The sequence below is a fragment of the Arachis duranensis genome, chromosome 7 (genome assembly GCF_000817695.3).
Source record: "Arachis duranensis cultivar V14167 chromosome 7, aradu.V14167.gnm2.J7QH, whole genome shotgun sequence".
Taxonomy (NCBI): Eukaryota; Viridiplantae; Streptophyta; class Magnoliopsida; order Fabales; family Fabaceae; genus Arachis; species Arachis duranensis.
The window spans coordinates 76,196,283-76,215,177 of NC_029778.3; the positions used below are offsets into that span (position 1 = coordinate 76,196,283).

The window sequence follows — 18,895 nt, forward strand, 5'->3', positions numbered from 1 at the left end:
TTTATTTTTTATAATATATATTTAATATATAGTTTTTTTATCGCATTTTTAAATTTTTTGAAAATTTATTTATTATTAGCAGCATTTGGATTTTTTTTTAACAATTTGGGATACTGTTTTAGTAGTTTACTCTACATACCTCTATTTAATTAAATTCTTGGTCATACATACTCAAGCTAAATTCATTCATAGGTAAACTTGGTATATGTTTGGTTGAAACTATAATGATAGAATTAGTTTGCCCGCAGATTCTTTATCTATAAATTAGTTTGCCCAAAACTTCAACGCAGTTAATTAGTAACAGAAATCAGACGAGTGTAACAAACGTTCTCACTTCATTTGATTCTCAATTATTTATGCACAAAAAATCTCTTTGCACATAAAAACCAAAACAACTTTGTGGCTAAGAAGAAGAAAAATAAAAGTTTAATTTAATTTACCATTGACAGAAAGCATGAACTTGTCCGGATTTATGCTCCTGAAGTCTTGCAAGCGAGTCTTATGAGAAAGTTCCATTTCCCACAACTTCACTGCATTTTGAACCGTTTCCTCTAATGACCCTTTAGGCCACTCCTGCATATAATTAATTAATATAAATATTATCTAAATATATTACTTTTTAATGAATCAAAAAACTAAATAAGTAAGAAAATAGTCTGATAATAATTATTTTGAAACGCATGTAGCAACCTTGGTTCGGCCTTGTTCAAAGAGCTTGTTAACGGCATCGAAAAGAGGAGGGCCACCATGCCTCCAATGAGTGTTGATTGTTGTGAACTTCATCTTCCAGAATCGTACGGTACTTGTCTCCATAGACCACCGCCTTCTCTACTTCACTTCCTGAATCTCCTCCTTTCTCAGCCATGCATGTGACTTGCTGTTTCTCACTCACAACCCGCAAACCTGTCTTTTATATTTATATATAAGAAAAACGCCACCGCCTTAAAAGTAAATATTAAAAGAAAAAGTCTTGACAAGCTACTTTATTAAATTTAGGCCAGCATATAACTAATAAAAAAAAGTGAATAATTTTATATCATTAGATAAAATTTCATACTATTAAAAATATTATTAATGACTATTTAATGATTACAAATCACAAAAGTTGTTGCCCCCTAACACTCTTTATACTAAAAATGTTTTTTTGATAGAGTAAATTATCAAAGGGTATGCTAAGTGTACACCAAAATCAATCACCAAAGTCAGCCACTAGTATAAAATACATGCTGGAATACAAATATACATTAAAAATAAATTAAACCACACATATATTTATACATAAATTTATTGGTGAATGATTTTAGTGACTAATTTTGGTGTACAAATAATATTTTTCATTATGAAAATAATACCCGAAAATTTACATTGTTGATAAAAAGAATCTCAAAATATGTTAACAATAAATAAGTTTTTGAAAAATTTAAAGATACGACAAAAAGAAATTAAATATTAAATATATATTTTAAAAAAAATTTAAAAATCAAATTTTGAATTATTATTAAACAAATAAGATCTTTTTATCGCTAAAATTTGATAATTTTATACCAAATAATTTTTTTAAAAAGTTATTTTTTATTTTGAATTATCATAATTTTTGAAAAAAAACTAAAGATCAAGTTTTGTTTCGGATTTTTTTGTACACTTTCTAAATATTTATTCAAATGTTGGCACAAAAATCTAGATTAAATAGATAAATTATTTGTTAAATATAAAAGTTTTTTTATTACTTACAAAAACTATAATAATTATTCGTTATTTTTGTTGCATTTTCAAATCATTCAAGGATTGTTTTGTCGATAATATCTTTTAGAAGATTTTTTATCAACGGCTAAAACTTTTGGGTACCAAATTCATAGTTAATCCTTCTTCAATATGTTGTTTCATAGTATTTATCGCATTCATAATATTCAGGTAATATCTATCGGTAAAAATTTATATACAGTTGTTTTAATATGTGAAATTGATAGTTGAGAATCGTTAAATAATAATTTAGTCAAATATATTAAATCATTTAACAATTCTTAACTAACAACTTCACATAAAAATAAAAACAATAGGAGAATGACTATCCACCATATATGTTATTCATTTATTTAAGAAAGAAAAACAATGTAATGTTGAATTATTAATTGCATTAATTAAGGCCTCTTTTTTTTATAAAAATATTTAACATAGTCTATTTTTTTATAAAAATATTTGTTGCATTTTTAAATAATTTAAGGATTGTTTTGTTAATAATTTCTTTTAGAGATTTTTTTGTTAACGGCTAAAACTTTTGAGTACCAAATTCATAGTTAACCCTTCTTCAATATGTTGTCTCTCATAATATTTACCGCATTCATAATATTCAGGTAATATATATCGGTAAAAATTTATATACAGTTATTTTAATGTGTGAAATTAATAGTTAAGAATCGTTAAATAATAATTTAGTCAAACATATTAAATCATTTAATAATTCTTAACTAACAACTTCACATAAAAATAAAAACAATAGGAGAATGACTATCCACCATATATATTATTCATTTATTTAAGAAAGAGAAACAATGTAATGTTGAATTATTAATTGCATTAATTAAGGCCTATTTTTTTTCTAAAAATATTTAACATAATCTATTTTTTTTATAAAAATATTTGTTGCATTTTTAAATCATTCAAGGATTGTTTTGTCGATAATTTCTTTTAGAGATTTTTTTGTTAACGGCTAAAACTTTTAAGTACCAAATTCATAATTAACCCTTTTTTAATATGTTGTCTCGTAGTATTTTTCGCATTCATAATATTTAAGTAATATATATATCAGTAAAAACTTATATACATTTGTTTTTATGTGTGAAATTGATAGTTAAAAATTATTAAATAATAATTTAGTTAAACATGTTAAATCATTTAATAATTTCTAACTAATAATTTCACATAAAAATAAAAATAACCGGAGAATGACTATCCACCATATATGTTATTCATTTATTTAAGAAAGAGAAACAATGTAATGTTGAATTATTAATTGCATTAATTAAGGCCTATTTTTTATAAAAATATTTAGAAAATAATAAAAATTAATTTAAAATAGTTTAAAATTCTTTTATTTTGTATTCTATAATTATTATTGAAATAAATAATTTTAAATATAATTAATATATAGTTACAGATATTACATATATAAAATTATAAATATTAAATTAAATAAAATAATTTAGGACTATTATCTCTCTAGTATTATTCATATATATATAATCATAAAATTATTTGTTCTAAAAATTTTTAATAACACTTAATTAATTGGGTCTTATTACTAATAAGTAAGAGCATAACTTGAAGAGTATAATAGAAAGTTTTTATATAAAAATAATTAAATATTTGAACATTTTAATATGCTTATAATATATTTGTTTATAAAAATAAAAAAAATTCACATTAATAGTAATCTTAACCAATATCCTAAGACATTTATCAGTAAAATTACATTATTAAATTAAGAATTTAGCTAAAATATATTTTAGAAGAACACTTTTTAAGGATATAATAATATATAATTGAGTTTTTATATGTATTTAATGCATTAGAAATAAAAAAACTTATTTTCTTAATAATTTTTAGTCAAATATTTTTTTATAATGTTCTTCAAATGTACTCTTAAAATGCATGTTAGCCATTTTAAAAAGGTTTCTTTTATAATTCTAAAAATTAAAGTAACAAAGGTAATTTTAAAAAATAACATAAGAAGAAAATGAAAATATCAAAACTCCCATGATATCAATGCCTTTTATAAATGAAAAAGAAAAGGAGAAAGAAATCTTGCCCTTTTATGAATTATTTTTGTCAATGACTGATGTTAAATTATGTGCGCAATTAAAATTGAACACTCAATATTTGTGAAAGTGCATTCACTCATCAAAGGGGGTGGAATCACCCTAGGTGACTTTATTATTTATTATTAGTTATCAAATTTCTTTAATATATATAAATATATATTAATAAGTCCATTGAAATTTTTAACCCAACTTATTTTTTTATTAACAGTTCTTTATCAGACGATGAAATTAGATTTTCAAAAAACTTAGCTCAAACATCCAAAAAAGGAAAAATTGCCAAGTTAGGCCTATTAGCAGTTAAATCCAACATGGCCTGGTCTACTTTGATTTATTTCTATTTCTAGTTGGTAGATTGTTACTATCTAATATTAGGAAGATCACTACGAATTATTTAGTTCTTTATAACAGTGTTTATGTATAAAGACTAAAATTGACTTTGGAACTGAAATTTAAAATTGTGTTTAGCGGTTAGAAATTAAAATTAAAATTATAAATTTTTTAATATTTTTAAAAAGTAAAGATATGAGACTAAAATTTTTGAGATATAGATTGAAATTTTAATAATATTTTTTTGGGTAAAGTATTATATTGGTCCTTACGTTTGGGCGTAATCCTGTTTTGATTTTTAAGGTTTAAAGTGTCCTATTTAAATCCAAAAAAGTTTCATTTAGATTCAATTTAGTCCCACTGTGGAGTCAAAGTTAAATAATTAACAGAATGTCTTACATTACGGCAGTATAAGAACAAGGTCAATAATTTAGAGAACAAGTACAAGTTTCAAAGGCACAAAATTAACCGTGGATGCATCAATACATTTATTTATCATTCTCCTTAGTTTTATCAAAAATATTTCATTTAAATTATAAAAAGAATGATAAATAAATGTATTGATACATCTACGGTTGATTTTGTACCTCTGGAGATTGTACTTGTTCTCCAGATTATCAACCTTGTTCTTATACTGCTGTAATGTAGGATATTTCGTTAATTATTTAACTTTGATCTTATGGTGGGACTAAATTAAAGCTAAATGAAACTTTTTTGGGTTCAAATAGGACACTTTAAACTTTAAGGACCAAAACAGAATTACACCTAAACATAGGGACCACTTTAGTTTACCCTATTTTCTTTAATACCTAAGGGTATTTTAGTAAATATTCTTATTTTATCTCTATAGTTATCTTAAATCAAATAGGATACTAAGACATAATGCAAGCCAATTGTCGGTTCGAAATTTTCTAAAAAAGAATCACTTTGTTAATAGTATAGTCCCAAACCAATAAATGACCTGTGTCAGAGTTTAGAAGATTGTCACAATACAAATTAATAAAAATCGAAAGTTTTAAATCTTGGATCGTCTCTCAATTGTAGTGAGGTGTGTGCATCATTGGCTATGAGAAAAAGGGTTTTTAAAAGTAATTGATAAGAAATTAAAATGTAAGAAAATAAAGAGCAACAACAACAACAAAGCCTTGTCCCACTAGGTGGGGTCGACTACATGAATCAAACGACACTATTGAGTCTATCATGTATCATGTCTACAGAGAGACCATTTACATGTAGATCTCGTTTGACCACCTCTTGGATGGTCTTCTTAGGTCTTCCTCTGTCTTTCACCCCTTGTCCATCTTCCATCTCATCCATCCTCCTGACTGGGTGTTCTGTCGGTCTTCTTCTCATATGTCCAAACTACCTGAGACACGATTCTACCATCTTTTCCACAATGGGTGCTACTCCAACTCTCTCCCTTATATCTTCGTTCCTTATTTTATCCACTTGCGTATGACCACTCATCCATCTCAACATCTTCATCTCTGCCACACTCAGCTTATGTTCGTGCTCCCCTTTGGCCGCCCAACACTCCGTGCCATAAAGTATAGCCAGTCTTATAACAGTGTAATAGAATTTACCATTAAATTTTAAAGGCACTTTTTTGTCGCATATAAAACCAGATGCACTCTGCCATTTTGACCAACCTGCTTGGATCCTATGATTTACATCCTGTTCAATCTCTCCATTATCCTATATGATGCACCCAAGATACTTAAAACTTTTAACTTTTCGTAGGATGTTTTCTCCAATCTTCACCTCTAAATTTGGGTTTTCCCTCATCAGACCAAACTTACATTCCATATATTTCCTACGGCTTATGCGCAGACCATACACTTCTAGAGCTTCTCTCCATAAGTCCAACTTCTTATTTAGGTCTTTTTTTTGACTCTCCTATAAGGGCGATATCATCGACAAAAAGCATGCACCTTGGCACAGGCTCTTGGATATCAATTGACCATAAACATGGCAATTGAGAAGAGTTAATCCCATTTCGTCATCCCCAAACTTCGGAGGGAAGTCAAATAGGCATATTGATCTTAATCCACAAGTCCTAGCCAACTCACTAATTAAACTTAGTGAAAGACTAGCGTCAGTGAAAACAAAACCAACTAACTACCCTAAATTATCAATCAATATTAGATATCAATGACTCAAGGTCACCTAAATCCTCAATTCCAATCCAAGAATGCAAAATTCTACTCTAAAACTAAGAAAGACATTTTATCAAACACTTGGAAATCATAAAAAGAAAATACGATAAATTGTAAGAATTATAAAATCTATAACTAGCCAAAGCAAGAAAACAACAATAAAAACTTAAGCAAACATCAATGAACATTAAAACATAAAATTGCATTAAAGAAAAATGAAATTCAAACAAGTGTTCATAAACTAAAATTGACAAATAAAGAAACTAACAAGTAAAAGAGAACATGAAAGTATAAAGAAAACTACACTAAAACAAGAATTAAAATCTAAATCTAAGACAAAACTAAGCTAACCCTAAAATCCTAGAGAGAAGTTGGAGTTTCTCTCTCTAGGAATAAACCTAAAACATGGTTCTACACTACTTGGTTGATCCTTCTTGAGTCTAGCCTTCAAATAATACTTCAAAAATGAGTTATATTGGGCTAAAATTGGGCCTGAAATCGCGAGCCACGTATTTACTTAAGTAAATCACGTGCTGCTACTCGTGCGTATGCATACGCACAATTGAACAGATTTTCAAAACTTCATTTCTTCATGAATTCTCCACTTTTGCATGCTTTCTCTCACTTCTTCGAGCCATTCTTGCCTTCTAAACCTTAAATCACTCAAACAAACACATCAAGACATCGAATGGGATAAAAGTGAATTCAATTTAGCAATTTTAAAGCATAAAAGCATATTTTTCACAATTAAGCACAATTAGGAGAAATTCACAAAACTATGCAATTTCAATGAATAAATACAATATAAGTTGATAAAATTCACTCATTTCAATTCAAAATTCATCATAAAATATGGGTTTATCAACTTTCCCACACTTAAACAATAGCATGTCCTCATACTAAACATCAAGAAAAATAAGATCAAGGGATATTCAACATTTATTGAAAGAAAACTATCTAAATCTATGCTATCTATCTATTTGTATCTATATATGTATTTACTTGGTCAACACGTATAAATTAATTTTCAAGAAAATGTATAAACAAAGAGGGTTAAAATAATGTAGCAATCAGTACAATTTCCATATATCCATTTGAGTTCCAAAAGATGGTAACAACTTGAAAGATAATAAATAATAAAAGGTGGAAATATAGAATTGAGCAATCAAACCTCTCACCGGATGTGTGTACTCTCCAATCGCTCAAGTGTTTAGAGTCGATTCACTCAATTTTCTTCTAATCTTATTTTTTGAGACTTGTTTTTCTTCTAACAATAAACAATTATTCAATATATGCATACAAGTATCATAAGGACTTTTCAAGGGTTGTAATGGGGTAAAGTCAAGGTAAGATTGTATTTGACTAAGTGGACTTGAAATTGAATCTTTGATTAACTTAAACTCCCTATGACAACCTATTCAACTCTACTACAAAACCTAACTACCTATTATTCACTTTTTCACACATTCATGTATTTTTTTCAATTCATATCACATATACTTTTATTTTTCATACTTTCCTCTTGGGGTAACATTTGGCTCATTTTTATTGTTTTCTTTTTTTTTCTTTTTCTCCCTTTTTTTTAATAACATAATATATACAAAAAAATTAATGCATATGGTTCAACATTCAATGCATGAGTATGTATTTAATTCCCAAAATTTCAACAAAAAATGCAAAACACCTATTTTTCTCAACTAATATTTTCAAATTTCTCTACACTTAGATGATGCTCACTCTCACTAGCCTAAACTAATCAAAGATCCAAATTAAGGACATCTATTATTTTTCACTTAGGGGTACTGATGTGCTAAAATTAAGAATAAAAGGGGATTAAATATGCTCAAAATTAGTTAACAAAGGTAGATAAAAGGATAAGGCCATATGGGTAAGTGAGTTAAAATGAAATAAAGGCCTCCATCATGTAAATGCATTCATACACAAAATATTGGACATCAAGAATTAAATAAATCAAAGATCACAATCATAGAGAGAGAATAACACACAAGAATTAAGATAGTGGTTAATATGATGCAACCACACATTAAAGCTCAAAGCTCACTTGGTTGTGTGTTCTAGCTCTCATCTATGTTTCACAATATTTTTCAAGCAAGTTCAATAAAATTTTTTTACTCAAATCAATGGGATGTCCTATATAAAAAGTTGTCCTGAAAATTAATTATTTTGACTAAGTTTATTATATGTATGAGTATAATGTGATTGGATGAAAAATCAAAATTCCTAATTTCTTTTCCTATTCTCTATCGATCCAAATCATCATATGCATATAAAAAAGTAAACTAAGTCCAATTATCACATTATCTAATCACAACCAAAAGCTAACAAATATCCAGAAAGCATAATAAAAATCAAAATGAAAGTATTTGGAAGAAAAAATTGTCACCCAACAGCCGATCTGGTCGCTCGACCTCCCCACACTTAAAAATATGCACGGTCCTCCATGCAATCAAGACAAAGCTAGATGTTTACTCGTCTCTACCTTCAGCTGGTGGATGTTGCTCTTCCTCCGAGGGGTCTATATAGCCAGAAAGCTTCTTCAAGTACTCATAGTGTCACTTGTTGCAACATTCCATTTGGACTATCTTTTGGAATAGCTTGAGGACAATGCGGTAGATCGGCTGTGATGCTAGTGGTGGTTCTGCTACTAAGGATTAGTTTTCTCGCTTCTCTATCCATTGTGGCATGTTCTTTCGTTTGCTTTCCTTGTTGCTTATGATTACTTATCCTGAAAGGTATAGAACAGAATATATTAAGACAAGTAAATTCTAAGAAAGGAAGCATAGATTGCCGGGATGATGTAATAATCACTAAAATGAAGTGAGTTGATTAGTTTGTGACATTAAATAAAATAGTGCGTGAATTCTAAGTTTGCGCGTGGTTTAGAACTCACGCACCAGCACTTGAAAGCTATGTCACAACTACACAAAGTATGCATATACTCACCTATTTTAAGGTGTGTAAGATGCTTTAAAGATAAATATGCAAGTTAAAGCAACAAGCAATCAACAAGAAGCATAAGAACTTAGGCGAATAACCAAGTATTTGTGAAGTGGAAGGAGGAAAGAGAATTAAGTGGATGTGTGAGTGAAATTATGAAACAAAACTAACCAAAAATCGCACTCCAATCAATAACATCAATCAAAGTTAGTCGCATTGCCTATTTAACCAAAAAGTATGGCCAAAGAAAAGAGGTTAGTTGAAAAAGAGTTAGTTGTCATGTAACATAGCAAACATGGCCCTTAGAACTCGAAAAATTTTTAGAAAGATAAAAATATGCCAGCTCACAATCCAACTTCACAAATCATGCATTATGCCAAATGAATGATTTAAAGTATGTGCAGCGCACATAGTTAAAAAAATAAGAGTCAACATATCATCAAGGCATAAACAAAAGCAACTGAGGTAAGAAACAAGCAAAAATAAGTTCAACAAAGTGATCATAGCAAGATTAACCACCAATATGCTTTCTAACACTAAAATCACAAGATTGATATACAAATTGAAAAGTTCATGTCTAATATAACCCAAACCAAATAAGCATAAAGAAATTGAAACATATGAGTTACATAGATCAAAATGTGTCAAACTTATAATAATAGGTAAAAGAAACATCAAGCATGTAAAATGCACAAGTTTTGGTCACTTAGGTAGTGTTTGGAAGGGAGACAGATAACGAACTTTAGTTTTCTTCTCACGCAAGTAATTCGTACTTCTGAGCGCTGGTGCTTTTTATTTTGCGATTTTTGTTTTACCGTTTTTTTCAAGGCTCCTAGTATACTATCTCCTTTTCATTATTATTATTATATATTTCATTTTAAAGGTCATAATACTACACCAACATTGTTTTACGGCTTAAGCGTAAAGCTCTGTGTAGTAGGGTGTTATATTATGGTATCAGAATAGTTCGTTTCTATAGAGCCTGAGGGACAGACTGACTATGCTTCTATGCATTTTCTGTGTATGTGTCTATGTGCTATTAGGATATCTAACTGATATTATGGCATAACATTCATGAGCATGCATTTGGGACTTGAAGCACTAGACTTGCGATATTGAGACTGATCAACTTGATATCACTTGTTTGGTGTGTATAGGAACCAGATGTTGACTCGTGGACGTGGTCGCAGGCGAGGCAAAGGTAGAATAGGCAATGCCAATCCTGGCCCAACAGGGAATGACCCTATAGACTTCATGGCTGCCCTTGGAAACATGGCCGCGGCTATGCACACGACAGTCGAAGCTCTGGAAAACCAAATGAACAATGGGAACAATGGAAATAATGGCGACGAGGGCCCTATGATGCTTTCCTCTTTTGTGAAGGTTTACCCTCCGACCTTCAGAGGAACCTCAAACCCCACTGAGGCGAATAATTGGATCCAAGTGATGAAGCGGGCACTACAGGCTCAACAGGTTCTCGAGGAGCAGCATGTTGAATTTGGAACTTACCAGTTGCAAGGCGAGGCCTAGTATTGGTGGCAGGGAACACGACGTATCCTGCAGCTAGATGGTGCTGTGATTCCTTGGGAGGTCTTCCGAACAGAGTTCTACAAGAAATAATTTCCCACTTTAGTCAAGAATGCTAAGGAACTTGAATTGTTTCAGCTGAAACAAGGCCAGATGATTGTTACTAAATATACTAACAGGTTTGAAGAGCTGTGTCTCCTTTTCCGAATCTGTCAAGGTACGCCTGAAGATTTTGCTAAGTGGAAATGTATCAAGTATAAGGGAGGCCTTCAGAGCGATATTCTGAGCTTCGTTGCACCAATGGAAATCAGGATCTTTTCTGAGATCGTAAATAAGAGCTAAGTGGCGAAAGAATGTGTCAAGAAAGCTGCAGCGGAAAAGGGAAATCTGAGGATGCCATTTCAGAGGGCTCACGAAAGAAATTTTGCACCAAGGGGCAGGAATTTTAAGCGTGGAGGCTTTGTTCCACAACAGAATCAAGGCCAGGGAAATTTTAGAAGGCCGAATACTAATGCTAATCAAGGAAGAAGATATGAGAAGCAGCCACAGCAGGACTTGAGCTGTCAGAGGTGCGGGAAGTACCATCCGGGAGTTCCGTGCAGATTTGGATCAGGGGTATGCTACTTTTGTGGACAGCCCGGACACCTCGCCGGGAATTTTTCGGAGAAGAAGAAGTATGAGACCGGTAGAGTACAGCAGCCGAAGAGAGTGTACACCACTTCTGCAGCAGGTGCCGAGGGATCTGAGATCTTGATAAGAGGTAACACTGAAATAGATGTTAGAGTTTCAAATGCCATATTTGGTTCAGAAGCAACACATTCATTCATTGCATTTGAGAAGGCTGATGAACTAGGGTTGAAAATAGTGGTCTTGGGGTATGATATAAAGGTGCATAATGCTACCCATGAAGCTATTGTAACTAGATTAGGATGTCCACAAGTTCCATTTCAAGTACAGCAACGTGAATTCGTGCATGATCTAATTTGTCTACGATGACTGGTCTTGATCTCATTTTGGGACTCGATTGGTTGTCCAAGAATCATATTTTGCTGGATTGTTCTGAGAAGTCAGTATGCTCTTTATGCCGAAAGGGTCAGAAGTGCCTGTTGTGGTAAATCACTATTATTTGAATTCTATGATAGTAAATTATTCTGGGACTGAATGTCAGGGCATTATACTATTAACGGCGGGGGTTTGGGAAGATAATCAAAGCCTAGAGCAGATTTCAGCTGTGTGTGAGTTTCTAGAGGTGTTTCCGGATGATATTGATGAATTTTCACCTAACCGAGAGGTTGAATTCGCAATTGAGGTGGTGCCTGGAGCAGGTCCTATCTCGAGTGCACCTTATAGGATGTCACCGTTAGAGATGGCCGAGCTTAAGGCTCAGTTGGAAGATCTGTTGGAAAAATACTTTATTCGGCCGAGTGTTTCTCCGTAGGGAGTGCCAGTGCTACTGGTAAAAAAGAAAGTCAGCAGTATGCGCCTGTTTGTTGATTATCGGCAACTGAACAAGGTTACTGTGAATAATAAGTATCCGTTACCAAGGATTGACGACCTAATGGACCAGTTACAAGGAGTCGGTGTGTTTTCTAAGATTGATTTACGATCCGGGTACCACCAAATAAGGGTTAGAGATAAGGATATTCCGAAAACTGCTTTCAGAATGCGTTATGGTCCTTACGAGTATACAGTGATGTCCTTTGGGTTAACCAACGCTCGACAATATTCATGGACTATATGAATAGAATTTTCCGGCCGTACCTGGATAAGTTTGTTGTCATCTTCATTGATGACATTCTTATTTACTCGAAGAGAGAACGGGAGCATGAGGATCATTTGTGGATCATGCTACAAATCTTGAAGGAAATAAAACTATATATGCCAAGTTATCTAAATGCGAGTTTTGGAAGAATGAGGTGAAATTTCTTGGCCACGTGGTGAGCAAGCAAGGAATAACTGTGGATCCTGCTAAGGTGGAAGCAGTGATGAGTTGGGAGTGACCAACTTCTGTGACGGAGATTAGGAGTTTTCTAGGTTGGGCGGGTTATTATCGGAGATTTATTAAGGGATCTTCACAGCTCGCCTTATGACGGGGAAAAAATCGTCGATAAAGATTTTCACTAAAATAGTAGCGTTGTAAGTATAGTTCTAAACCGACAATTTAACCTCAATCAAATTTAATATGTTTGTCACTTAAGAAAACCAATAAAATTAACCGAAGTATTAAACCTCGAGTCGTCTCTCAAGAAATTGCAGGGAAGTGTACTTATAACTGGTTATGGGAAAGCATTTTTGGGTTTTTGAAATAAAAAGCGAGAAAGTAAAACGGCAAGAAAATAACTTAATAACTAAGAAAACTCTTAACTAAGATTGAGAATTAGAAGTCATATCCTCGTTATCATCATCAATTGTGATGGTAATTGTATTTCGCTTTCACTTAGTTAACCTCTACAATGAAGGTAAGTCAAGTGAGCAAAATCAACTTAGGTTCATAAGTCCTAATCAAAGACTAGATTTAGTGAAGCCTAAGCCAATCAGCTATTTTCAATTACCCTTCAATAAGAGAATTTGATAACTCTATAGTCTCAACTAATCAATCCAAGTCAAGAATATAAAAAGCTAATTTAAAGTCCAACCAAGTATTTTATCAAACACTTGGAAGGAATAACATAAAAACATAGAAGAGTAACAAGGATTATTAAATTTAAACAACCAATTACAAATATAAATGAAAACAAACGAAGGAAGAAGCAATAAACATAAAATACTTCAAATTGCATTAATAAGAAATTAAATGTAACATGAAGAGTTCATAACCTAAATTGGGGAAAATAAACAAACCAACAAGAGAAGATAAACTAAGATGCTAGAATAATAAAATGAATAAGTGAAACTAAATTAAAGCAATATGAAAACTAAATTAAAGGAATATTGAACCTGGATTTGAGAAGAAATAAATCTAAAACTAAGATAAACCCTAAAACCTAGAGAGAGGAGAGAGCCTCTCTCTCGAGAAAACTACATCTAAAACCTAAAATTGTGAATAATGATGAATGAGAAGTGAATGTCCCCATATGCTCCATTCTGCAGCCTCTAATTTGGAATTTCGGGCCTGAAACTGGGTCAAAAAGGAGCCCAAAAATCGCCCCCAGCGTTTTCTGTGAATTGCAGCATGTGACGCTCGTCACGCGTACGCGTCGCCCACGCATACGCGTCAATGAGTAAAAATCCTGGTCACGCGTATGCGTCGCGTACGCATCACTTGTCTGACGCGTCACGTACACGTCGCTGCCAGCTTTTGAATTTCTCGTTTTCTTGTGTTCCTTCCACTTTTGCATGCTTCCTCTCTATCTTCTAAGTCATTCTTGCCCTATAAACCCTGAAAACACTCAGCAAATATATCACGGCATTGAATGGTAATAAAAGAGGAATAAAAGTAGCAAATTTAAGGCCAAAGAAGCATGTTTTCAATCATAGCACAAAATCAGGAAGGAAAATGTAAAACATGTAATTTACATGAATAAGTGTGAGAATAATGGGTAAAATCTATTGAAATAAGCATAAGATAAACCGTAAAATAGCGGTTTATCACCTTACCTTTAACCAAGCTGACTAGGAAGGATGCACCTTTTGTCTGGACTCCTGAATGTGAGGAGAGTTTTCAAACATTAAAGCAAAGGTTGACCACTGCGTCTATGTTGGTGTTGCCTAAGCCGAGTGAACTATTTGAGGTATATTGTGATGCATCCCTGAAGGGTTTAGGGTGCGTGCTGATGCAGCATCGTAAGGTCGTGGCATACGCCTCACGGCAGTTAAGGCCGCATGAAATGAATTATCCAACTCATGACTTAGAACTTGATGCCATTGTGTTTGCTCAGAAGATCTGGAGACAATATCTCTATGGCGTTAAGTTTCAAGTTTTCTCAGACCATAAGAGCTTAAAGTACCTCTTTGATCAGAAAGGGTTGAATATGCATCAGAGGAGGTTGATGGAGCTTCTGAAAGACTATGACTTCGAGTTGAACTACCAACCTGGAAAGACGAATGTTGTGGCAGATGCCTTGAGTCGGAAGTCTCTATATGCTGCTTGGATGATGCTGCGAGAGGAAGAGTTACTAAAAGCATTCCAAGGTTTGAAACTGGGAGTTAGAGAAGAGTCCGGGACTCTGTGCTTAAATCAGCTGCAAGTTTTAAGTGATTTCAAGGCTGAGCTCCTAAAGGCTCATCAGGATGATAAAGAATTGTATAAGGTTTTGCCAGCAATTGAGCAGGGAAAGCGGTGGAAAGTGTCAGAAAATAAGGACGGTTTGTGGAGGTTTAAGGACCGGATTATTGTGCCAGATGTCAGAGACTTATGACAAAGTATCTTGAAAGAGGCTCATAAGAGTGGGTTTTCAATCCATTCGGGAAGCACCAAAATGTATCAAGATCTAAAAACGATATTCTGGTGGCCGAGAATGAAGAATGATATGGCATTGCACGTTTACAAGTGTTTGACTTATCAGAAAGTTAAGATTGAGCATATGAGACCGTCAGGAACTCTCCAGCCTTTGGAGATTCTATAATGGAAGTGGGAAAGTATTCAATGGATTTCGTGTTGGGCTTACCTAGGACTCGGATGGGTTATGACGTCGTTTGGGTGATTGTGGATCGACTGACCAACTCGGCTCACTTTCTTCCCATTCGGATAAGTTGCACGATGGAGGAGTTAGCTCAGATGTACATTAAAGAGATTGTAAGGTTGCAGGGCGTGCCATCCACCATTATATCCGACAGGGATCCTTGGTTCACATTAAGGGAGCCTTTCAGTGAGCATTTGGGACTCAATTGAATTTAAGCACTGCTTATCACCCTCAAATTGACGGTCAGTCAGAAAGAACAATCCAAACCTTGGAGGATATGCTAAGAGTTTGTGTTTTGGTCCAGCCGGCGAGCTGGGATCGGTATATGCCACTAATGGAGTTTGCTTATAATAACAGTTACCATGTGAGCATCAGAATGGCTCCATATGAGGCTTTGTATGGGAGGAAATTTCAGTCTCCTTTATGCTGGTATCAAGCCGGAGAAAGGAGCTTATTAGGGCATGAGATGATAGCTGAAATTACTGAGTAGATAAAGAAGATCCGAAGCCGAATGCCTGTGGCTCAAAGCCGTCAAAAGAGCTATGATGATCAAAGGAGAAAGCCTTTATAACTTGAAGAAGGTAAGCATGTCTTTCTGAAGGTTACTCCAACCACCGGAGTAGGAAGGGCCATTAAAACAAAGAAACTGAATCCCCGTTACATCGGACCATTTGAGATTCTGAAGAGAATTGGACCGGTGGCTTATAGGATCGCTTTGGCGCCGCATCTTTCGAACATGCACGATGTGTTTCACGTGTCGTAGCATCGTAAATACACTCTTGATGCAAGTCATGTTCTGGAGCCGGAATCGGTTCAGTTAAAGGAAGATTTGACGCTTCCAATAATCCCACTTAGGGTTGACGACACCAGTATCAAGCATTTGCATGGAAAAGAAGTATCCTTTGTAAAAGTAGCTTGGAGTCAGGTCGGTGTGGAAGAGCATACTTGGGAGCTCGAGTCGGATATGCGGAAGGACTACCTACACCTCTTTTCAGGTAACTAAACTAAATTTTGAGGGCAAAATTCTTTGTTAGGTGGGTAGGATGTAAACCCCGTTAAATTAGCAAATAATTAGTCAATAAATTAAATTTCAATAAAGAAAATTAGAAATGTGAATTTTATATTAAATTAAGATAGAGCGAATTAAAATAAGAATTTTGACACTAATTTCAAAGAATTTGGCCCAAGATTGTGCCGAACAGGCCAAACCGGTCGAATCGAGCCCAAACTGAGCCCGTGGGACCAACCAAGGCCTCATTAATTAGAGACACGGCATCTTCTTCTTCCCCTAAAGGAGATTCACGCTGTAACATTGAAGGGGAAGGGAGGGAAGGATTTGAAACCCTTATACCAAATTTAAACTACCATATCTTCTCACTCCGAGTTCCGATCGTCGCACCATTTGCGGCCACACGACCACCGCGTCGAGTCTACGAATCTACTAGAACAATTTTATAGGTAAGTCTCATTCTCACTCCCGTCTCTCTACCCCCTTGAATTTCAAAAATTAGTAAGTATCCATGTTGAGATTTGTTGATTTCGGTTCTCTAGATTTGTTCTAGCTTGCAGAACTTGTTGGACTTAGTCCGTTTGGTCTGTGGTTATTGTAAGGATCATCAACCCTAGTCAATTCATTGAATTTGTGTATTGGGTATTGAATTTGGGTATGTATGTGTGATACATGTGAAATTAGGTATGTATATGTATATGTTGGAACTTGAATTGTGAGCTTTGGAACTTGGTGGAGGTTGGGTACTTGTCCTTTGGTGATTTTGGACATTTTAGGGCTGTGTTCAGTGCATTCGAGGGTTGTCTCGGAAAATATGTGGAAATCGGCCAAGGTATGGTTTAGGTTTCGCGTATTTAATATATAATGTTCTGTGAAACCTTAGGCTAGAGGACCATAGGATAGGTTGGAATGGTTAAGCATGTTGAATGTTAGTGTTTGTGATAATGGTTGATGACATGGATTGAGTATGTGTTAGTGATTATGGTTATGCTGGAATTAGAATGCTAAAGTGGTGTTTGAGTAATGATTTGTTTGCTGGTAAGGTTGTTTGTGCATAATTGGTAGATTGCTCATGGCTTTATTATCTAAAGTAAGAATTTAGGTGTGAAATTGTGTAATGTTGATGTATAATGGATAATAGAAGGGTGTAGAATTATGTTGCTGTGATATTGCATATTTTAGGACTGATTTTAAGTGTGGAATGGTTGATATTTCAACGGTGAATCAATGAAATAGAAGTTGGAAGGTTTTTGTGAAAATTAATTTTTGGCCAAACTTCGACGGGCCATAACTTGGGTCTGTGAAGTTTACACCGTTCGAATAACGGATGAAAAATTTTAAAACGAAAAAGTTATTCGCGTCGGAAGTTCGAAGGGTAAAACTAAAAATTCTGCAGCATTTAGCATTTCGCTGATTCTGCACAGCTTGCGTATGCGACCACTGCATGCGACGCGATCAAACTCTGCGGGTTTGGCTGCTTGCGTACGCGAGCAGGGTGTTTGCGTATGCGAACACTGATTTTTAAGGGCTTGCATACGTGACCGCTTGCACGCGACGCGACCAACCCTTTTTTTGTTGGGATTCTCGCGTACGCGAGGAAGGTGCTTGCGTACGCAAACAAGGATTTTTGCACGCTCACGCGTATGCGTGGCCCATGCGTACGCACGACCTCTTAGAAAATGCACCCCACGCGTACGCGTGACCCCTGTTTCAGCAAAAAATGATTTTTGTGTTTTTAAGTCAAATTTCAAATTTCTAAACCTCTATTTTCACTCTTTTAGCCCAAAAACATAGTGGTAACTCTAGTAGTAAGGTGGAGTTAGGAACCTGAGGTAACTTAGGGGTGAAGTAAAGTGGAAAAAGTGATGAATTAAATATGGAAATGTGCATATTTTGAGTGCATATGGTACCATGGCTTATATGATATGGTTACGCAAAGATTACAATGATTATAAATACTTATGAGGCTTATGAATTCAATGTTACCTGAGATACGAGTTTCCCTAGATAAAGTACCATGGCTTGCCACCACGTGTTCTAGGTCGAAACTCGATACTCTGTTGACCCTACGTTGTAAGGGTAACTGAAGAGAGGATTTTTGCGTGGTCTAAGAATCTTTACAATTAAGTACTCGTTGCAAGTATAGCTCTTAAACCAACAAAAGTCCTTTCTTACAAACGTTTTGGTTGTCACAAGTAACAAACCCCTTTAAAATTGATAACCGAGTATTTAAACCTCGGTGGCGGCGGCGGATCTGACGGCGGTAACTCGCGATAAACTCCTGGCACAAATAGCCTCAGCAACAACTCTCATGGTAATGGAGAACTTAACGAATAAAGAAACTGAAGCAGGGTTAGAGTTTACCAACAGAGACAGGCTTCAAAGGCAGTTTCCGGTGGCAGTAGCAGCGGCGAAGAGCTCCGGCAATGTAGCAGCAACGCGAGCGTAACGACGGCGAGCCTAGCAATGCGGCGACAA

General features: G+C 34.2%; 1 pseudogene; it reads right to left on the reverse strand.

Annotated features, from left to right (window-relative positions):
• Window positions 1-865, reverse strand: part of LOC107459648 (pathogen-related protein-like) — a 7,785-nt pseudogene extending 6,920 nt beyond the window's left edge.
• Window positions 866-18,895: the final 18,030 nt, after the last annotated feature.